At 43.5% G+C, this 23682-nt stretch overlaps 1 non-coding gene and 1 pseudogene across 1 annotated transcript; both read right to left on the bottom strand.

The window, feature by feature from the left end:
• Positions 1–13742: 13742 nt before the first annotated feature.
• Positions 13743–20733, bottom strand: LOC142424373 (G2/mitotic-specific cyclin-B1 pseudogene; annotated as a pseudogene).
• On the bottom strand, positions 17020–17163 carry LOC142437866 (small nucleolar RNA SNORA48). Its single transcript, XR_012782373.1, has one exon. It is a non-coding gene; the product is annotated as a small nucleolar RNA SNORA48 (small nucleolar RNA).
• Positions 20734–23682: the final 2949 nt, after the last annotated feature.

Below are 23682 nucleotides of genomic sequence, written 5' to 3'. Positions count from 1 at the left end.
TTCTGTGGGGCGGCCGGAGGGCGTGCAAATGGAGAGACGGGCCGACAGCGGCGAGTGAGGGAGCGAGTGCAGGGCTCGCATAGCAATGAGGCCGACTTCTATATTTTAACAGTAACTTTATAGTTGAAAATACTCTTTATAGTGATTTCTCTCCATGTTATCAAGTCAATGTCGACTCCTGGTGACCCTATAGGACAGAGAACTGCCTCTGTGGGTTTCTGAGACTCACTCTTTACAGGAGTATTTCTACTCTTTCTCCCTCGTAGCAGCTGGTGGTTTTGAACTGCTGGCCTTCCGATTGGCAGCCCAATGCATAGCCATTCCACCAGGGCTCCTTTATAGTGACCGCAGCCGACTATTAATGGGTATTGGCAGCAGAGAGTTGAATCTGTGTTCTCTGATAAAGTCTTGGTGCAGTGACCTGATTCCTGCCAGCCCCCCCCCAGCCCCCCATTCTTGGGTCCATCCCTTCTCCTGGCAATACCTTGTGACACAGAGACCTGCTCCACCAGGGTCTACTATGGTGCTAAGACGAGGTTTATTTGAGAAAAGCAGCCTGTCCACAAGTGTTCTGTTGTGTTGGATTGTTTTTGTTGCATGTTGTTGTCAGGCACCATCCAGTCACTTCAGCCCGAAACACCACCCGGACCTGCACCATCCTCACACTTGTTCCTATGTTTGAACCAATTATGGCTGCCACTGCGTCAGTCCATCTTCCTCTTTTGCACTGCCCTCTTCTTTTGACCTGGCATGATATCCTCCTCTAGGGACGGATCTCTCTTGACAATACGTCCAAAGACGAAGCTCACTAGCCTTGCCGCTAAGGAGTATTCTGGATGTGCTTCTTCCAAGGCTTATTCGTCTGTCCCTTTGGCAGCCTGCGACACTTTCCTTAGTCTTCGCCAGCATCCAAATTCAAGTGTATCAGTTCTTCTTCCGTCTTCCTTGTTCAATGTTCAACTTTCACATGCATATGAGGCCATTGAAAAGACCCTGGCTTGGGTCAGACACACATTAGTTCTTAAAGTAACATCCTTGGCTTTCAACACTTCAAGGAGGTCTTGTGTGGCAGGTGGAACCCAATTCAATGAGCCTTTTGATTTCTTGACTGTTGCGTCCATGGGCATTGTTTGTAGAGTGAAGCAATGCACAATTCTTGTTCTTCTTATAGCCCAGCTTTTCCGATTATTTGCTCTGCATATGGATTAAATATGGTGAGAAGATACAGCCCTGATGCACACGATTCCTGATTTTAAATCACTTTGCATTCACAACCCGATTTAAAACATAATGCCTTTATCCAATTCCTTCTTAGTAGTTAATATCCCCTTCCCACTGGCTATAATCCTATGATTTTATTAAGAATCACTGATTATATGCCAGTCCAAACCTATCATCTGCTCCACTGGAGAAAGATGGGACTATCTACAAAGAATTAGAACCTTGGAAAGAATAGGGCCACTCAGAAATCCCAAAAAGGGGCCAGGGCATTGATTATAAAGCATCTCTAGGTGATGCAAATGGCTAATGTGTATGTTCAAGTCAACCCAGAGGTACCTCAAAAGAAAGTCCTGCCAATCTTTCCCCCGAGAAAAAACAACCATTGAAAATCTTGTGGAACACACTTCCACTCTGGCCTTCCTAGTGTCATCACAAGTTGGTTCTAGTTTGACAGTAATTGGTTTTATTTATTCCAAAGTGCCATTCAATTATTAGTGATAGCTGAGTTATTAAGTTCAGATCCCCTCAAAAGACCCCCCAACCCATGTCATCAAGTTAATTGCAATGCATAGTGACCCTATAGGACAGGGTAGAATTGCCCCTGTGGGTTTCCAAGACTGTAATTCTTTACAGGAGTAGAAAGCCTCGTCTTTTTCTTGTGGAGTGGCTGGTGGATTCAAACTGCTGACTTTGTCATTAGCACCCAAAGCATAACCCACTGCACCACCAGGGTGCCTCTCGGATTCTGAGAGCTGGCATTAAAAACAACTCTGGCACAGCCAGCAAGTTAATTAGGGGTTCAATTACCTCGTGAAGCACGCACCTCTAGATAGCTGCTCACAGGATGAAATAATCGTGTGTGCATTGTACGTTTGACTTAGAAATTAGGTTTTATTTTCTCTAAGAAAATAACTAAGTGCCTGTATGAGGAGACTCTTGGATGATCTCATGTTTCTTGCCAGCATCTAATAAAATGGAACTTCAGGCTTCTCAACCCTTTTCTGGGCAAAACTCCTGGCCTTTTATTTCGATGCTTAACAGACCAGAACATTGTCCTCAAAGGGAATATTTATTAACAAATTTGCATCTGTGCTGTTTTCAATGGCTCAGTGACCCAGGGGGAGAAGAATTAAGGGTAGACGAAATTCCTGTGCTTCCTAATCCACCCACAAAGGAGGGGTGAATGGAGTCCTCCCAACCCAGGCTGTTAACAAGGAGATCCAGGGGAACTTATTGCTTGGATACCAGTTGACACAGGCACTCTAAGCGACTGCACCCACAGCCTATTTCCCCTACTTGCTCATCCTTCCCCCCAAGAGCAGACTTCGGATATTCTCTTTCCAGATCGAGATGACTGGAAGTGCTTCTTGTGGCCCCTTAGACCACAGATGCCTCCTGTGTCCTGCATTTTCAGTTGTGTGTTCAGAAGGAAAAGGCTAAGGGTCACCTGCTGTAAAAATGGCAAGCGGGCCACGTCTGATCTCCTGAAACTTCACAGCGGGGGAGAGAGAATTATCTGTAGCAATAGCTCCAGGGTGATTCCTGTGAGATGGTGGGCAGTCATGCCTCCACCTCTTAACCTTTTAACAAGTCTTACACCAGCGGGTCCTCCCTTGGTACTCTACTTCTCTGGTTTCAACCATCTGTTGCAGTGGTCACACAGAACGCAGCCCATCCTCATTATCACGGGGTGAGTACGGATGGCGAGACTTGGTCTTACAGACTTCGGGCGTGTCAGAAGAGACCATGCCCTGGAGAAGAACATCCGGTTTGGTAAAGTATAGGGGCAACGAAGGAGGGAAGGCGCTCAAGGAGATGGAGATGGGAGCAGAGTATATCCTTTGGACCTGGGAGAGGCACCCTGGCTGCAGCAGTGGGCGCAAGCATAGGAACAAATGTGAGGATGGCGCAGGACAGGGCAACGTTTTCTTCTGTTGTCTATAGGATCGCTATGGATCGGACCCGACTCGGTGGCACCTAACAATAACAAGGAATTAACGAGTTAGCATTCAGGTTCAGGAACACTAAAGACAGAGCTCTCAGATCAGGACAACCTTTTATCAACCATGTCCATAGGAAGGTCTCTCTCTAGCCCTCTGTTCCTCAGACTGGCCGCCTCCTTTCTGCTTGGACCAAGTATTAGAACACTCTTTTAGCTCTACTAATAAGCGCCTATAGGCACCTCCCTCTCCAGTAAACCGTGGCCCAAAAGTACACAGTTCTACTTCTATGGGTTAGCAAAGCTAGCTTCACCACGTACCCAGAAGCACCCTACTCCACCAGCAGGCTCCTGCCAAAGACCTCGATTTTCTTGCCCTGTGCCATCTCCTGCTGCTGTTTTTCTGTGGCTGCTTCTCATCATCTCGGGTAACACCTGTCTCTATGTGTGTCCTGGGTTGAAGTTTGCAGCCCAGGGATCCCAGGGCCAAAGGATATACTCTGCTCCCATCTCTTCTTTGGGGTTGTGAGGCCTCTCTGTGGTCTAGGATCGGCTCTCGTTGAAACCCAGTGGCATGGTAAAACGAACCAATCCCTTTGTTAAAGTTTCATACACCTATCTGCCACACTGCAACAGGAGTGGGGGGAGGCTTATTAACAACCTGTGATATGCAGATGGCGCAACCTTGCTTGCTGAAAGTGAGGAGTACTTGAAGCACTTGCTGATGAAGATGAACTGCAGCCTTCAGTATGGATTACAACTAAAACAAAAAACACAACAAAACCCTAAATCCTTATACCTGGACCAATAGGTAACATGATAAACAGAGATAAGATTGAAGTTGTCGAGGATGTCATCTTGCTTGGACCCACAGTCAATGCTCCTGGAAGCAGCAGGTAAGAGATCGGATGATGCATTGCACTGGGTGAATCTGCTGCACAGGCCTCTTTAAAGGGTTGGAAAGCAAAGGTGTTACTTTGAGGACCAGAGTGCACCTGGCACAAACCAGGGTATTGTCAGTGGCCTTCATATGCATGTGCAAGTTGGACATGAAAAAGGAAGACCAGAGAAGAATCAGTGCATTTGAACTATGGAGCTGGAGACGAATCTAGAAAGTACCACGGGCTGCCAAAAGGACAAGCCAATCTGTCTTAGAAGTCCAACAAAGAGTCTCCCGAGAGGCCAGGATGGCACAACGTCGTCTCGCGTACTTTGGACAGACATGCTGTGAAGAGAGGCCAGTCCTGGCAAAGGTCTTCGTGCTCGGGAAAGTGGAGGGGCCGTGAACAGGAGCAAGGCCAGACGAAGGAACACGGTGGCCGCAACAATGGGCTCAAACGGAAGAACAAGTGTGAGGATGGTGCGGGAGCAGGCGGTGTTTGCTGTTGTCCACAGGGTGGCTGAGAGTCTGAAGCCACTTGATGGCACGTAACAAGAACGCCACAATAAGGTACTGCTTATGTACTTTGTTTACATTTGAATAAATTATTCAGTTTCTTTAGTGGACCATAAGCCCATCATTTGCATAAACCTACCCACTCATTTGGTGGGAGTTTACGAGGACCATGGCTAAAAGGACCCTATTAAGTAATTCACCACGCCACACCTGTGAGATTAGTATCTCATCTGCACAAGTGGGATACCCAACAGGAGGCCCACTCTGTTAAGTAAGACTCTTGGTCCTTTGGGGTTTCCCTTCCCTAAATAAGCAGACTAGTACCTTTGTTCCTCTCCTCGTTTCTCTTATCAAGACCCTCGCCCACAGAATGTTTCGGTATCCTTCATGAAGATTTAGACTCCTGTGAATATGGTTCTTGTGAGTCACTGCTCTGAGCCTGATCCTCTTTGGGCATCCAGAGAGAGCTCAGACCCTGGGCTTGAAGGTTCCTATTTGGGCAGCTTGCCAACCTGTGCGCATGACATCTTCAGTTCATCTAGATAGAACTGCAAGAGGTACAATGTTCTCTGTATTTTAATAAACACAGAGATCTTTAGGAGAACGTCATGATGGTTTCTTTCCAGGTGGAAGTTTATTGACTCTAAATTGGGGTCTTTGCAATCTTAGACTCCCCTGGAAGTGTGCTGTGGAATGATCAGTTTGGGCAGGACCCGCAAAGATTGTCTTGCATCTTTGAGAAGTCTTGCATTTCTCTGAAGAGCTGAGGTATGTTGACCTTGGCAGGATTCCCAGCCCCAGCCAGCAATTATGAAGACAAGAAGCACATGTGATCAAAGCCGTTTCGTGTCCCATTTTTAGAGTTCATGCCCCAGGCAAACGGCTCAAGGTACATGAGGAAAGAGTGTACTGGGAGAAGCTCTAATTAGTGGGGCAGACCCTTGGCTAATGAGGAAAACAGGTCTAGTGGGGCGTCAGGAGCCCTTTGAGGAGAAAACAACTGGCTTCTTAATTAGAGCTTTCCTTGTTAGAGACTCCCTAGCTATTTTGACGGAATCAGACACATGAAGGAGTCACCCATACTATTGAAGGGCTGCAACTGCAGTGAATAAATGGCAAATCATCTGAAGAAGCTACTCACCGAAGAGGAGACAAAGGGAAAACAATGTGTGCAACAATATCCCTTCTTGATAGCAGAAATCAGAAGGAAAAAGTGGAAGAGAAAGCAGATTTGGGATTCCATTTGACCTTTCTCCAATAAAGCAAAATATATTTCACATGACAAAATTAAGACAAGAATGGAAATAGGAATACATCTGTGAGAAAACCAAATAGCCATCACTAACAAGGTTTTTCTTGTTTTTTTGTCAATGAATTTTAGTAGAGTTACAGATTTGGGCAATCATCATCACAGTATAACAATCGTCTTGAAGATATTAATATCCTTGAAACCACTCCTAGAGCAATAATAGTAATTATCTCATAATGCCTACTAACTCAGATGGTACAACCTTGTTCAATGAAAGTGAAGAGGATATGAGACACCTGTTGATGAACATAAAAGACCACAACCTTCAGTATGGATTTCAATTCAATGTAAAGAAAACCCAAATCCTCACAACTGGATCGATAGACAATATCATGATATTGTCAAGGATTTAATTTTGCTTGGATCCACAATCAATGCTCATGGAAATAGCAGTAAAAACAATCCAAAGAATTATATATTGCATTGGGTAAACGTACTGCCCAAGACCTGTTTAAAGTGTTGAAGAGAAAGAATGTCTCTTTGAAGCCTACGGTATGTTTGACCCACACCAGGGTATTTTCAGTCACCTCATATGCATGTGAAAGTTGGACATTGAATAAAGAGTAGAGAAGAAATTATGAATTTGAACTATGGTGTGGCAAAGAATATTGAAAGTACTGTAGATTGCCAGAACAAAAACTCTTGCAAAAATGACAGCCAGAATACTCCTTGGAAGCAAGGATGGGGACAAGGATGGTGATACTCTGTTTACGGATGTCGGACACGTTATCTGGAGAGACCAATCCGTGGAAAAGGATGTCATGCTTGGTAAAGTAGAGGGTCGGGGGAAAAAGAAAAACTGCAGAGATGGGTTGACATGGTGGCTGCAGTGATGATGGATTGACACGGTGGCTGCTCAAACATAACAATTGTGAAGATGATGGAGGACTGAGCAGTGTTCTGTTCTGTGGTGCACAGGATCCTTATGAGTTGGAGCAGATGCTCCAGCACCTAACAACAACAACAACTACAACAACAGTTTTTCAAATACTGAGATAGATACAGAGCAGTTAAGGGATTTGCACAAAGTAGCACAGGTAGAACTAGCATAAAAAATATTCTCTTTCCAGAATCTGCATTCCTAACTATTATGTTATAAGGAAATACTCCAATGGGGGGAAACAAACAAACCATGTGTTTCATTCCCTGGGAGCAAGTGCTAACAAAGAAGGGATCGTAGCTCTGTCCTAACTCCTGATGCAGGAGGCCTGGGACCAAGTCCTGGAGTAGCTAAGATGAGGTGGGATACACGGTCTAGGATCTAGGACCACTTGTGTGGCCCCAGGCACCCTGCATCAGACACTAGGGCAGAGGTATGATTCCCTCCTTTGTTAACATTTGTTCTCAAAGAAGCATTTTTGCACAGAGAATGACTGAGTTAAGTGAAATCATTTGGATGTGTCTTATTGTAGGGTCTCTATCTGTTCAGTCCATTGCATTACAAGCAGATCCTGTGTTTAGCCCCAGATACACAGAAATGTAAGGCTCCCTAGGAGTTGACAATCAAGTCAAGAAGACTAAATATTAAGTGCAGAGAACATTTCCCTTTATGGCATTAATTTTGTGCCGGGAATCAGACTCTAGCTCAAGGTTGAAACACTATTGCAGCCACCTACAATGATATGTTCAGGCTAGGAATGTTATCTAACCCAATTCAGTCATACAAGGGGTACCCCCAAAATATGGATTTTCCCCCAAGCTATGCATTTATTAATATTTTTTTACAAAACAACCTTATCACCTTCAAAGTACTCTCTGTTACACTTAATACATTTATCAAATCTGCGATTCTAGGAAACTTTTTTCAAACTCATCTGTTTGGTGGCTGACAGCACCTTCGTTTTTTCTTCAGCTCTTCTACTTCATCAAATCACTGTCTTTTCCTGTCCCTCTTCATTCATGGAAACAGAAAGAAGTCACACACGGAAGAGGTATGCTGTTTTTTCCCAAAAAACTGGCTCACTGAGATGGCTGTGTGATCAGGTGCATTGTTGTGGTGGCAAAACCAGCCCCCCGACTGCCACAAATCAGGCTTTTTTTTTGGTCTCACACTGTTAATAGAGCTTTCAATGTAGAGGTTCTGACAAGATTGCATAACAGTCTGACCTGGTGAAACAAACTCCAAATACACAGCAAGCACATTTTCTGCTGTTTGGGAAGTTGACAGAATGAGGTTTGTCATCAATCCACATTTCACCTTTTTTGAGACGAGAAAACTACTCTTTCACTTGAGCTTTTCCCTTGGTGCTGTCCTTGTAACCTGTGTTCAGTATCACAACAGTTTCTGCAGCATCTTTCCTGAGAAACAAAATTTCATACCTTCACACTGTTCTCTTAAATCAACCACCACAAAAAATGAGGTTCGAGCAAAACTGCTTTTGCGAAAAAATTCACTGTGACCAGAGAGATCCTTCCCAGGAGATGCCACTGGGTGCACTAATGCAGAGCCAGTTGCTCAATGTTGCCTAGCAGGATTAATGCGTACTATGAAAGCTCTGCCCAGTGGAGCTTTTTTCCATTTGTTTGGGTAACCCCTTACATAGTTTTCTAAGAATATTGGGCAAAAGAGTTCCTCTTTCTTATAAAATATGATAAGAGAATGTATGCAACTCTTGGAGCTCTGAGCAGCAAGCTTGGGACCACAGAATTCTGTCTTATGATGAAACCTATTTTTTTGTGAGGCAGAACTGAGGGGTGAAAGAAAATTAAATCCTTGTGGAGCTCCTGGATAAAACCTTACCTGAAGTTCTGACATAATTTTTTAAAATTATGTCATTGGGGGCTCATACAACTCTTATCACAACCATTGTGTCAAGCACTTTTGTACATTTGTTGCCATCATCATTCTCAAAACATTTTCTTTCTACTTGAGACCTAGGTATCAGCTCCTCATTTTTCCCCTCACTCCCCAACCCCTCCCTCATGAACCCTTGAAAATTTATAAATTATTATTATTTTGGCATGTCTTACACTGTCAGCTGTCTCCCTTCACCCACTTTTCTGTTGTCCATCCCCCAGGGAGGGCGTTATGTGTAGATCCTTATAATCGGTTCCCCCTTTCTACCCCACCTTCCCTCTACCCTCCCAGTATTGCCACTCTCCCCACTGGTCCTGCAGGGTTCATCTGTCCTGGATTCCCTGTGTTTCCAATTCCTATCTATGCCAGTGTACATCCTTTGGTCTAGCTGGATTTGTAAGGTAGAATTGTGATCATGATAGTGTGTGTGTGTGGGGGGGGAGGGAATTTAAGAACTAGAGAAAAGTTGTATGTTTCATCGTTGCTACCTGCACCCTGAATGACTCGTGTCTTCCTCATGACCCTTCTGTAAGAGGATGTCCAGTTGCCTACATATGGGCATACTCCCCCTCATTGACAATGATACGACTTTTTGTTCTTTGATGCCTGATACCTGATCCCGTCGCCACCTCGTGATCACAACGGTTGGTGTGCTTCTTCCATGTGGCCTTTGCTGCATCTTAGCTAGATGGCCACTTGTTTACTTTCAAGCCTTTAAGGTCCCAGATGCTATATCTTTTGATAGCTAGGCACCATCAGCTTTCTTCACTACATTTGCTTATGCACCCACTTTGTCTTCAGCTATGGTGTCTGGAAGGTAAGCACCATGGAATGCCAGTTTAATAGAACAAAGTGTTCTTGCATTGAGGGAGTACTTAAGTGGAGGCCCAATGTCCGTTTGCTACCTTAATACTAAATCTATAAATATATGCACATGGATCAATTCCCCCATCATCATATATAAATATATTTATATATGTATATGCCTGTATTTATACCTCGATAAATTCCCTTTGTCTCCTAGTTTTTTCCTCTATCTCCTTTTACTTTCCTCTTGTCCCACTATCATGTTCAGCCTTCATTTGGGTTTCAGTGATTCCTCTGGGCTACGTTGCCCTTGATCAAGCCCTACCAGGTCTCCTACACATTCCTTGCCATTGATTTTGGATCACTTGTTGTTCCCTTGTCCCTGGGTTTGAAAACACCCACTTCCTTTCCCCTGCCTCCCTCTCTCCCATGTCCCCCACAACCATCAGTCTCACTGTTTCCTTCTCCAGATTGTTTATCCCACCTATCTTATCTAGATAGACCTGAAGAGGTAATAATATGCACAAAAAAACAAGAAAGAACCAAAAAGAGGGGGGAAAAGCAAAGCAAAGCAATAACAGAAAGCAAAACAACAAAAGCTAATGACAAAAAAAGAAAAGCCTGCAAATAGTTCAAGGTCTGTTTGTTGACCTTTAGTAGTGTTTTCCGGTTGAGTCTGATGGGGTGACGTGCCCTGACCCCCAAGTTTGGTTTTGGTACTCCCTCAGGACTTCCTTGCTCTGTTCCCCTTGTTGTTCTATTGCATGCCTTTAATGTTTTGCCTCAGTGTGGTGGGGTCAGATCTGGTGTAATTCCCACATTGTGTCTCCAATGTTGTCCCCTGTAGGCCTATGGGTCTGTAAGGGACTGATAAAATTTTAATGTACCTCTGCAGTTTTGTATGGAATAATTTCCTGTATTGCTCAAGCCACTTTAAATTGGATTGTCCCTTAACTGCAAACGAAAGCATCGTAACAGAAGTACAAAGAAAGGCCAGGGTCTCTACTGGGCTATTCATTGATTATACACTGTATGTCTATTGCACACCAATTCTGTGTCAATTGTGTGCTACAAGAGGGATACAGCAGTGAGCTGATCAGGTTCTCATGGATACAAAGTGACACTCCCAAGTACTTTTTCTTTGAAGGGCTCTTGGGTCTTTCGTTATTTGCTGTTAGCCTCCTTGACTCAACCCTCCTTTCTCAGTTACTACCTCCTTCCACCACCCCTGCCATCTTGTCTGGTCAATTTCATGTCAAAACAGACTTATTTTCTCAGCTTTCCTTCCTTTGTCATTATCATTCGATCAGAGCAAAAGAAATCACTTGATTATTTAAAGCAGGAAGGGCCTTATTTCAGAGAAACAGACCTCTTATGAAACCACTGGAGGGGCTGGAAGATTGGCGGTGGGGAAAGGTATCATTTGTTGAAGAATTGCCACTGGTTTTCAGAGGGTCAGAAGATTGAGGACTTGCAAGATTGTTGCTGTTTGCTGCACCAAGATAGATGATGTGTGGGCCAAATACTTGGGAGTAAAACTTTTCACTCCCTGCTGCCTGAGGAGCAATGACATATGGTGTCTGGTTCTTCTTGGATTTCCATATCTCATCGGAATGCCGTTTATTGGCAAGCACTAGCTCAAACTCAATGGGTAATTCATTTTGGAAAAACGTAGATCCCAAACTTCTAGTCCCTAGGACTATGGAAGACCACTAGAGCTCAACTCTCACTTTTCCAACCCATAGAGACCCTACAGGACAGAGTAGAACTGTTCCCGTGGGTTTCTAAGACAGTAAGTCTACAGGAATAGAGAGCTTCGACTTTCACCCATGAAATGCCTGGTGTTTCGGACTGTGGACCTTGCAGTTAGCTCCTTATGGACGACCACAGAAAGGGATAAGGGATGTGGATTGAAACAGGCAATCTGACAGTCGTCTGATCAGTTTCTTTTGAGGGATTCTCTGCCCAAGGAGTCTCAAACAAAGAGACAATTTGGGAGATGGTCTGATTCATCATAATCCATAACCCTAACACCCCACGCCCCAGAGATCACATCTCTGCAACCATTCTGCCTTCTGACCATGTGAGACAGTTCCTCTCCACATTCTACCCACATCCCCTCTCCTGGTGTGACCCTGCACATCTCAGAAGGCTATGCCCAGGCTACGGAGCCTTTAGCCTGTGTTGATGGAAAACTCAACATTCCTGGAAATGTAGGAAGCCCCAGCATCTGACCCTTAACAAGTGGCTGACGGTGCGGGGATGACTTTTAATATAGATGATGCCTAGAGAGAACATTGAGCCCAAGGAAAACCATTCAGACTGGATCAGAGTAAAGCAGAAGTGGAAGTGGGACCCACAGGCACCCTCAAGAGTGATTCACACGGTGCACTCTGCCCTCCTGACTGTGTTCCTTGCGGAGGTCACCAGACTGCTATTCCCTAACAACGCACCCTACACGGAGGCTGATGATATGTGTCTCCCATTCAGGCCATGGTTACAGGAGAGGCTTGCTGTGGAAAAGAAAAAAAAAAGCAGCAGCTCAAGCTAGGTCTCTACCCAGGAATGTGAGTGGGCAACCAAGCATCCAAAGAGATAAAAAAGGAAAGCAAAACAACCCCGCCCCCAGCATCCCTATAAAGGAATCGAGACTCTTCATCCTTAATAATCAGTATCTTCAAAGTTATGAGAAGATTTTGATTGGGAGGAAGATGTCTGCTTCTGTAAAGATTAAACCAAAATAACTCTACTTCCGTCTAGTTGGTTCCAACTCACAGCAACCCTATTTAAGATTTCCAAGGTTTTAAATCTCTCTCTTTTAAAAAAATCATTTTATTGGGGACTCATACAACTCTTATCATAATCCATACATCCATCCATTGTGTCAAGCATATTTGTACATTCATTGCCCTCATCATTCTCAAAATATTTGCTCTCCACTTAAGTCCCTGGCATCAGCCCCTCATTTTCCCCCTCCCTTCCCACTCCCCCTCCCTCATGAACCCTTGATAATTTATAAATTATTATTTTGTCATATCTTGCCTTGTCTGATGTCTCCCTTCACCCACTTTTCTGTTGTCCATCCCCCAGGGAGGTGGTCACATGTAGATCCTTGTAATCAGTTCCCCCTTTCCACCACACTCTCCTTCCACCCTCCCAGTATCACCACTCACACCACTGGTTCTGAAGGGATCATCCACCCTGGATTCCCTGTGTTTCCAGTTCCTATCTGTATCAGTGTACAACCTCTGCTCTAGCCAGATTTGTAAGGTAGAATTGGGATCATGAGTGTGTGTGGGGGGCGGGGGGCGGGCGGGGAGGGGAAGCATTTAGGAACTAGAAGAAAGTTGTATGTTTCATCATTGCTACATGGCACCCTGACTAGTTCATCTCTCCCAACCACCCTCACCCTGAGACCCTTCCATAAGGGGATGTCCAGTTGCCTACAAATGGTGTTGGGTCTCCGCTCTGCACTCCCCCCTCATTCACAATGATATGATTTTTTGTTCTGATGATGCCTTATACCTGATCCCTTGAACACCTTGTGATCGCACAGGCTGGTGTGCTTCTTCCATGTGGGCTTTTTTGCTTCTGAGCTAGATGACTGCTTGTTTGCCTTCAGGCCTTTAAGACCCCAGACACTATATCTTTTGATAGCCGGGCATCATCAGCTTTCTTCACCACATTTGCTTATGCATCTGCTTTGTCTTCAGCAATCATATCAGGGAGGTGAGCATACAATGATATGATTTTTTTGTTCTTTGATGACTGATAACTGATCCCTTAGGTACCTGGTGATCACATAGGCTGGTGTGATAGCATATCTTTAAGACAACTTTTAGAAAGCAACTATTAAGGAAGCAATCACATTCATATGAGTTGCTATAAAAAGTAAAAATGGTCAACAGAAAAGTGGCTGAAGGGAGACGTCGGACAGTATAAGATATGACAAAATAATAATAATTTATAAATTATCAAGGGTTCATGATGGAGGAGGTATCAGGGAGGGAGGGGAAAATGAGGAGCTGATAACAAGGGTTCAATCAAAAACCAAATGTTTTAAGAATGATGGTGTCAATAAATGTACAAATGTGCTTGACATAATGGATGTATGTATGGATTGTTATAAGAGTTGTATGAGCCCCCAATAAAATGGTTTATAAAATGAGCCACAGACTTTATTAAATGTAAGTGTATCATAATAATATATACTCACAGCACTGAATGCCGATTTTATTTGTAGATGTTAAAATATTCCCACTCAAGTTCATAATTACACCTTGGTCACAGCCTTGGCTAGATCTTGAAGCAGTGCAGAGTTTGGCTGTGCTACAGCCCTGACCTTATCATGTTCAGATATGGCATACTTGCTCTTGAGAGTCATGTGCTTTTAAGTACCTGCTTCACAATGACTATATTTTTCAGGTGCTGCAGAGCAGGATAAAGAGATTTGTCAGTGTATGACAGGTAATGCTGCAGGGTTGGTGTTCATTCACCCTTATCAAGAATTTTCAGTAGTAAGCAAAAAACTCCTGCTGCAACCTGAGAAGGAGGAAAATGCGCTACATCGGAATCCAACACAGCTCATTCCATCAGCTATGTGGCCAGAGTATGCTGCTCAACACGGGTCACTCCAACCTTGGATGCTCTCTGGAGGAAGTGCAGGGGCATAAGGCAAGGCCCAGGCCAAAGTTTAAAGCCCTTAACATCTTTGCTTTCATCTATGGATCTGGTGCGTAGCATGTGATCAGTCACAAGGGCAAAGTCACTGAATTCTGGACGGCACATTTCTTCATATTTGTTTGCAATAGACATGGCAAGTGACACCACCCAGCTGCAGCAGCATCTGGGAATATAACACAAGTATTCTGATCAGTGATGAAAACAGTTGTGTACATGGTTTCCTGCAGCAACCTGCATCTCACCTGACCTTGCACTAGCCAATCAGGAGGGCTCTCATATTTCCAGTGACTTCCCGGCCCACTAGGTATTGCTCTTCTTCAAGTTGTTTCAGACCACCATAAATACCTTTCATATATTCACTACAAAGGTTTGGATTAGCTCCATCTTCTGCATCCACATCACTCACTGCGAGGATTACATCAGAGGAAGCCTGGCACAGATATTCTGCTGCAGGGGCTCATCCAGGTGTTTCCATTGGGCTTGGTGAGGGAGTATCCATCAAAATAGGCTCAAGAAAAAGCTTTTCTTTCTTTGCTAACAGGCCCACGTTCTGGCTCGAGTACAGGTTCAAGCTCAGGTTCAGGCAAATGTGCCTTTTCCAGTGGTTTTGCTCATTTTTTGGGCCACAACTTTGCCAGCAGCTGATGTTTTTACTTCCTTTTTCAGAAGCACTTGGCCTGGGGCTGTGCTCTGACTTTGTCATTGAAGTCTCCAAGAGCAGTCCTTGATCTGAGCCAGGGCTCGGACAGAGGCACCCGTGGCCACAGGCACACACTTGGTGCCTACAATACTGATCTTTGCCTTATTTTCAGAATTCGTCTTTGTCTTCCCAGTAACTCAAAGAGCCACAGCTTCCTCTTCACTAGGCAGTAATTCAGAGGGAAAAGGCAGAACTCGGCAAGCCCAGACAAGCCGGGCACCGAAAGCTACTACAGAGCAACAGTCGTTCCTCTGCCACCCTTCCTCTTTTTGCCACCCCTCCACTTTACCAAGCATGAAGTCCTTCTGCAGGGACCGGTCTCTCCTAACAGTATGTCCAAAGTATGTCAGATGAAGTCCTGCCACCTGATAGGGTGCATCTATAAGTAGCATTTTTCTGTCTTTATTCCTTTGCCTAAATTATTTGAACCATTATTAACAGACTCGCCATCCATATTCTACTTATTCAAATACAGCCCGTCCCACAAAGCTCAGGTCCTGATCCATTGACCTGCCCGGCACCTACCAGTACTTTTAAACTGAAGAGTTTATCCAGCTAGAGAAGCACTAGCAGTATAATGTCTTCTACTTCCTTTGATTTGAAAAGATAACTTTTAGTGAGAGACAAAGTCAGTTCTCTAAGTTTAAGTCATTTCCATGTGGTTATTTTTAATAAGTGTTTAAGCTGCTAACCGAAAGATTAAAGGTTTGAACCTATGAACCACTCAGAAAGATACGGCAGTCTGTTTCCCTAAGGATCTCAGCCTTGCTAACCCTCTGGGGTAGTTCTACACTTTCTGTCCTATGCAGTTCTTCTGAGTGAGACTTGTTGGCAAACTGATTTATTTTTTTTTAAGACTCATTAATATCGTAACCCAAAGTGAGAACTTGAGAAGCCCGAATTTCAAAGTAATATCACAAAGAACTGAAAGTTAACAAGATGTCTATCAGTTCCCAGAAGAGACTTCAATTCAAGGAATAAGGGCAGCATAAAGAGAAAAATCTGAATGCTCAAAGGTTTCAATTTTCTTTTTTGTGTACCTAAGAAACCATTTAAAAACTTTGTATAAATTTAAATTTAAAAAAATTTTCTTGGGAACACAAAACAAAACCACCACATATTAGAATCAAGATCCAGACCTACTAGCTTTTCAATAAAATAAGTAAAATAAGATCATTCTCCAAGAGACCACCAATAGCAAATACCACAAGTGGGAAGCGATCTACTACCCACATCTGGTTCCTGAAAAAGCAGCATCAAGATTTCTTAGTTTGTTAACTATTGAGAGCTATAACTAAAAACCAAACTCACTGCCTTCAAGTCAGTTGTGATTCATAATGACTCTATAAGACAGGCTAGAGCGGTCTGTGCGGATTTCTACGGTTGTAAATCTTTATGGGTGTAGAAAGCATCACAAATCTCCCACAGAGCAACTGGTAGTTTAGAACCGCTGCACTTTCTGTTAATGACCCAAGGCATCGCCCATTATGTCATCAGGGCTCCTAGTTGAGAGCTATAGAAATATTAAAAGTGAAAAGGTTAGACATGCCATTTCTAGTTAAAACTTCTTTTTTTGCTATAGTTAAAACTTTTTGAGAAAATTATTTCACTCATCTTCTTTTACGCAATTAAAAAGAATATCACTCACCTGCCCCTCCCTCAGAAGAATTTATTTCATAGGATAGCACTAGAGCTGCAGCTCAGGGAGAGGGACATGTCTGATCAGAGCCCATGGGAGAAAATGAAGGGGGAGGAAGAGAGAGTGGAGCACATCCTGACCCATCAAGGCTTGAGGACAATATTCCCGCTCAGAGCAGCCAATCCACTTGGAAGACCATATGGCCGGGCCCACTATGAGATACATCCCTCACTGACCCATAGCTCTACAGGAGTCAACACTGGAGACACAGTGTGGGAATTCTGCCCAATCTGATCCCACCACACTGAGGCAAAACACTAAGGGCGTGCAACACAGCAGCAAGGGGAGCAGAGCAACAAAGTACTCAGGGAATACCAAAAGTAGACTTTGGGGCCAAGGCTTAGTACCCCATTGGACTCCACTGGAAAACACTCCTAAAGGCCAACAAACAGTCCTTAAACTAACTACAAGCTTTTCTTTTCTGTTGTTGTGATGTTTTTTGTTTGTTTGTTTTATTATTTATTTATTTTATGTGCCCTAGGCATGAAACAGCTCTGGCCACGATCTGGGCATCAAGCTAGGATGAACAAAGGGCTGCCAGTCTGCTCTGCCCCTGAATGATATAAGAGCACCACTACCAATCAGGTGTCTCTTTGCCCATAGCCAGGGGTTTGTTTTTATCATTGGCTTTTTTGTTGTTGTTGTTTTGTTTTCTTTTGTTACTTGGTTTTGCTCTGTCTTGTTTTTGTGCATGCTATTATCTCCGCAGGTCTGTCTAAATAAGATAGGCTGGATGAACAATCTGGAGGAGAAAACAACAGGACTGACAATTCCAGGGGGTCATGGGACAGGGGAATGTGGAGGGAAAGGAAGTGGTGTTAACAAACCCAGGGACAAGGGAACAACAAGTGATTCAAATCGGTGTTAAGGAGGGTGTAAGAGGCCTGGTAGGGCATGATCAAGGGTAATGAAACTGAGAGGAATTACTGAAATCCAAATGAAGGCTGAGCATGATAGTGGGACAAGAGGAAAGTAAAAGGAAATAGAGGAAATGTTGGGAACCGGACATAATCAGCCTGACAAGACCGACTCCATGCTGTCTGCCCGGCAGGGCTAAAGCCACTTCACCTCAACCTTATCTTATCCTGACAAACACCAGATGGCCCACCTTTGTTTACTCCAGCACCAGACATTACAACCTTAGATTTGTGTCTCCCTACCTTGTGTGCTCTACACCCCCTCCCTTCCCTTTTTTACCTTCCCTTGGAATTCTTTTGTTTGCCTCACCCTTTAAAAAGAGGCTTGTGTAGCAATAAAGAGAGACCTTGACAAAAATCTGCTTGGTCTCGCTCCTCTCTCTCGCCCGTTTCTCTTTCAGGCTGGGTCCCCCTCGGTAACCTCTCGAATAACTGAGTCCCGCTGGTTCGGGGCAAGGAAAGAGCTAGGAAGCAAATGGGCATTTATAGAGGTCTAAATAAAGGGATGTACCTATGTAAATATATTTATATATGAGGATAGGGAAATAGATCTATGTGTATATATTTATAGATCTAGTTATTAAGGTAGCAGATGGACATTGGGCCTCCACTCAAGTGCTCCCTCAATGCAAGAATACTTTGTTCTATTAAATAGGCATTCTATAATGCTCACCTTCCCGACACAATCATTGAAGACAAAGTGGGAGCATAAGCAAATGTGGTGAAGAAAGCTGATGGAGCCTGGCTATCAAAAGATACAGCCTCTAGGGTCTTAAAGACTTGAAGGTAAACAAGCGGCCATCTAGCTCAGAAGCAACAAAGCCCACATGAAGAAGCACATCAACCTGTGTGATCACGAGGTGCTGAAGGGATCAGTTATCAGGCATCAAAGAACAAAAAATCATATCATTGTGTGTTCACCTCCCCAATACGATTGCTGAAGACAAAAGGGTGCATAAGCAAATGTGGTGAAGAAAGCTGATGGTGTCTGGCTAACAAAAGATATAGCGTGTGGGACTTAAAGGTTTGAAGGTAAACAAGTGGCCACCTAGCTCAGAAGCAGCAAAGCCCATATGGAAGAAGCACACCAGTCTGTGTGATCACGAGGTGTCGAAGGGATGATATATCAGGCATCAAAGAACAAAAAATCATATTATTGTGAATGAGGAGCAGTGCGGAGTAGGGACACAAAGCCCATCTATAGGCAACTGGACATCCCCTTATGGAAGGGTCCCAGGGAGGAGATGAGCCAGTCAGGGAGCAGTGTAGCAACAATGAAACATACAACTTTCCTCTAGTTCTTAAATGCTTCGTTCCCCCACCCCCACTATCATGATCCCACTTCTACCTTACAAATCTGGCTAGACCAGAGGATGTACACTGGTACATAGGAACTGGAAACACAGGAAATCCAGGATGGATAATCCCTTCAAGACCAGTGCTGACAATGGTGATACTGGGAGGCTCGAGGGAGGGTGGAGTGGAAAGGGGGAACCAATCAGAGGGATTTACATACAACCTCCTCCCTGGGGGATGAACAGAAAAGTGGGTCAAGGTCGATGTCAGACAGTGTAAGATATGACACAATAATAATTTATAAATTATTAAGGGTTCATGAAGGAAGGGGGAGCGGGGAGAGAGAGGGGAGAGAGGAGCTGAAGCCAGGGCCTTACGTAGAATGCAAATGTTTTGAGAATGATGAGTGTAATGAATGTACAAATGTGCTTTACACAATTGATGTATGTATGGATTGTGATGAGTTGTATGAGCCTTCAATAAAATGATTTTAAAAAAAGAATATCACTTTATTTTGATGTGTGTAACACTGAGATGACCTTTAAAGTGTTTGAAAAATATTTGCAATGTAGACATACACACATTGGTTAGCCATTGGACTGCTAACTGAAAAGTTGATGGTTCAAACCCCCCAGTCACTCTGTGGGAAAAAGAAGAGGCTGTTAGTCCACTTAAAGATTTATAGTTTCAGAAATCCTACAGGGAAGTTCTACTATGTTCTATAGAATTGACTTGATGGCAGTGGGCAGTGTGTATAGACACACACACACACACACACACACACACACACACAACCAAACCCATTGCCTGACACCCCCATGTGTTAAGAAATAGAAGTCTACTTCACAGGGATTTGTTGCAAGCTGATCACCAGGTCTTAACCACCAATCTTTTGGTTTGAAGTTGGGGGAATCAGCTGCACCACCAAGAACCTTTGTACACACACTTCGCTTAGGAAGGGCATGAAAGAGAAGTTCAAGTCTCCCTTACCCCTCGTTTCTTACTCAACCTCTTTTCCTGGAGGCAATTCTGTTAGCTTTTTGGTTTTAGCATTTCTGCTTTTTGGTTTTGCTGCTTTCCTCAACCAGTGTAATTATTTGCTAAATTACCAGGGTTAAACTCTAATGTTGAATAAATTCTCTGAATCTTCATTTAAGGTTTAATTAGTTTCCTCTGCTACAACATTTCCAAATATTTTCTCAACAAGAGTTTGGAAGAGCTCTTTTTCTATGATTTAAAAAAAAATGGAACCTGCCTAATGCCTTTATTTCTGAACTTCTTGACTATGTGTAATATTCTTGTCTCACACTTTTGTTCCATCAGAATACTTAGGCAATGTTCTGCTGTCTTCTATGTCTGGATGTTGTTGTTGAGAACTATGACAGGCAGATTTTTCTCCTTATAGATAACTTGCTATTTCTGTCTGATTGCCTGAAATTCAATAATTAAATTAAATGTTTCAGAATTGACTGTGTCAAACTGTCTTCTGTTTTGTGTTACATATCGGTTCTTCATTTTGGGGAATACTTCTGTATTATTTCTTTGAATATTTCTTCTGTTTCCCTTAATGAGCTGTACATCCTGAGGACCCAATATCCTCTATGTTTATTAGCTTCTCTATGGTTGTTGTAATCTGTTTTGCTTCCCCCCCCCCCCAATCTGCCTTTATTGTGATTATTTCAAGTCTTTTTATTTTTTCTTCACATTTCAGTGTATAGTCTATCCCTTGCTGGGTTTGCTGTATTTATTTGTTCTGTAGTGCTACTGTTTTGGACCTTGTGTTCTAAGGTTTACAATTTCCATAGAGCTCTCTTTCAATTGTTTTTCAATCTCTCCTTTGAACTTTTTTTCCAGGGGAGCTAATTTTCTTGTTAGGTTGTTCTGGAACTCAAAGCACTTGTGATAAATTTGTCTCCCACCTTATCTGAAACTGGTTATCTTTCCTGCTGACCTGTAGCCTGGAGGCCATTTTGCAATAAGTACCTTTTCTCTGCCTTATAATCAGAGGTGGTGCATCATTTGTGAAAATACTTGTTTCACTTACAATTGCTTCTGAGAGTTTGTTAGTGCCAGTTCTAGGATTACTCTACCAGGGGGTGATGCTTCCCTAATTGTAGGACCCAGGATTGACTAAAGAACTAGCCCAGTTCTTTTTGCCCAGGGGGAAATTCCTTCTCCCCAGGGTGGTATGGTAGTTACTCAGGGGGCTTCTGAGCAGTTTGAAGCCAATGGCTTCTCAGAAGGAAAAAGATGGGGCTTTCTACTTCAGAAGGCAGATTTGTTTATTCTAGTGGTGGTCCAGGGTACTTTCAATAGTCTTCACCTGAGGTCGTTTTGGGAGCTTTGGAATGCATTTCTTTCCTTGACTGCCTGTGGTTGATATTTAAGATAATGAACTATTGTCATGGTAAAATTTTTAACCCTTAAAAAACTTTCTTAGTTATTTGTGGAAGCAGAGTCTCTTAACCTCCAAATATAACAATTTTTAATGTACATTTCAAAGAGCTACACGTTGGGCTGCTAACTACAAGGTCAGCAGTTTGAAACCACCAGCCTATCCATGGGAGAAAGATGACGCTTTACTCCAGTGTGAAGTAACAGTCTCAAAAACCCACAGTGGCAATCCTACTTTGTCCTATATGGCAGTGAGTTTGAGTTTAGTTATCTTTTCTCGGATTATAAAAGGTATGTGTCCTTGCTGTAAAAATTCAAACCATGCAGAAGTTCACAAAGCACAAAGTAAAAATAGTCCTTTCAGATAATTTTAATAGCTCTGAGATCCTTTTATATATTGATTGTGTATGTGTGTGAGTTTGTGTCATGTGCTTTGACTTTTCCGGGATGATCGTTAGAAATGCATGTGTTTGTTGTTGTTCTCAGGTGCCATTGAGTTGGTTCCAAGCCATAGCAATCCTCTGCACTGAAGCACGAAACTCTGCCCAGTCCTGTGCCAACCTTGTCACTGTTCCTAGGCTTGGACCCGTTGTTGTAGCCCGGTGTCCACCCAACTCACTGAGGGCCTTCCTCTTATGTGCTGCTCCTCTACTCTACCAACAGGATGTCCTTCTCCAGGGACTGGTCTCTCTTGACAACCTGCCCAAAGTATGTACGATGAAGGGTCACAATCCTTGCTTCTAAGAAGAACTCTGGCTGTACTTCTTCCAAGACAAATCAGTTTGTCCTTTTAGCAGTCCACGGTACAGTACATTCAATATTGTTTGTCCTTTAGCAGTCCACGGTACTTTCGATGTTCTTCCCCAGCACAATTCAAATGCACCGACTCTTCTGTGCTCTTCCTTATTCAATGCCTAACTTTCACATGAGTATGAGGTGACTGAATAGACCATGGCTTGGATCAGGCACACCTTAGTAACATTCTTGCTTTTTAATACTCTAAAGAGGTCTTGTGCCATGTGTCTTTTGATCTTTCTCTTATTTTAAAAAATAATTGTATTGGGGGCTCGTACAACTCTTATCACAATCCATATATCCATGCATGTGTCAAGCACATTTATATATTTGTTGCCATCATCATTCTCATCTTCGTATCTCTTGATGTCACGTCACCATGGATGACTCTACTTTGAGGAATGAGCTCCTCAGTCAATTTCGAGTGCCCTCTGACCCGAGGGACCCATCTCTGGTACCATTTCCAACAATGTTCTGCTTCCATTCATTAGGCTTTTAGTATTTGACAATGTTTCCAAGTTCTGCAGAAGGCTTTCAGTGGCTATTTTCTCCAAAGCGGACAGCCAAGTCCTTCTTTGTAGTCTGCTCTTAGTCTGGAAGCGCTGAAGAAACCCGTTCACTCTGAGTGAACCTGCTGGCTTTTGAAATACCAGTGACACAGCTTCCAGCATCACAGCAACACCCAAGAGACCACCGTATGACAAACTCATAGACAAGAAATACAGATACCATTAAAAAAAAAGCTTTACAGCCATAAAACTCACTCATTTTAAGTGTACAATTCAATGATTTTTTTTTGTGGTAGTTCATTCAAGGATCGTTTGCTGGCCCTTAGGAGTGTTTTCCAGTCCAGTCTGTTGGGGCACCATGCCCTGGCCCCAAAGTCCACTTTCAGCATTCCCTGGGGACCTTGCCACTCCATTCCCTTGCTGTTCCGCTGCACTCCTCCAGTGTTTTGCCTCGGTGTGGTGGGATTAGGTCAGGTGCAATTCCCACACTGTGTCTCCGGTGCTGTTCCCTGTATGGCCCTTAGTCACTGAGGGGCATCATGTCTCATAGTGGGGCCAGCCATGTTGTTCTCTCTGTAATTCAATGATTTTTAGTGAATTTATAGAACTGCAAACATCACCAAACACATACACTTTAAAAATCATTTTATTGGGGGCTCTTACAGCTATAATCATCCATAAATCAATTATATCAAGCAAACTTGTACATATGTTGCCATCGCCATTTTCAAAACATTATCTTTCTACTTGAGCTCTTAGTATCAGTTCCTCTTTTTTCCCTCCCTCACCCACCCTCCCTCCTCATGAACCCTTAATATATTATTGTTTTTCATATCTTACATCGTCCGCTGTTAGCCTTCATCCACATTGCCGTTATTCGTCTCCCTGTGTGTGTGTTATACATCCATCGTTGCTATGGGTTCCCCTTCTCCCCTCCTTCCCCCAACGCTTATGGTATCGCTACTCCCATTACTGTTTCTGAGGGGTTTATCTGTCCTGGATTCGTGTGTTGAAAACTCTTATCGGTACCAATGTACATACTCTGGTCTAGCAGGATTTTTGAGGTAGAACTGGGGTCATGAAAGTGGAGGGGAGGAAGCATTAAAGAACCAGAAGAATGTGTGTTTTGTTGGTGCTATACTGAACCCTAGCTGAATTTCCCCTTCCATGTGACCCTTCTGGGAGGGAATGTCCAATTGTCCACAGGTGGACTTTGGGGT

Source organism: Tenrec ecaudatus, chromosome 1, assembly GCF_050624435.1.
Source record: "Tenrec ecaudatus isolate mTenEca1 chromosome 1, mTenEca1.hap1, whole genome shotgun sequence".
NCBI classification, from domain to species: Eukaryota; Metazoa; Chordata; class Mammalia; order Afrosoricida; family Tenrecidae; genus Tenrec; species Tenrec ecaudatus.
Note: the sequence above shows the minus strand (reverse complement) of the source record. Positions and strands in the feature narration are given on the sequence as shown.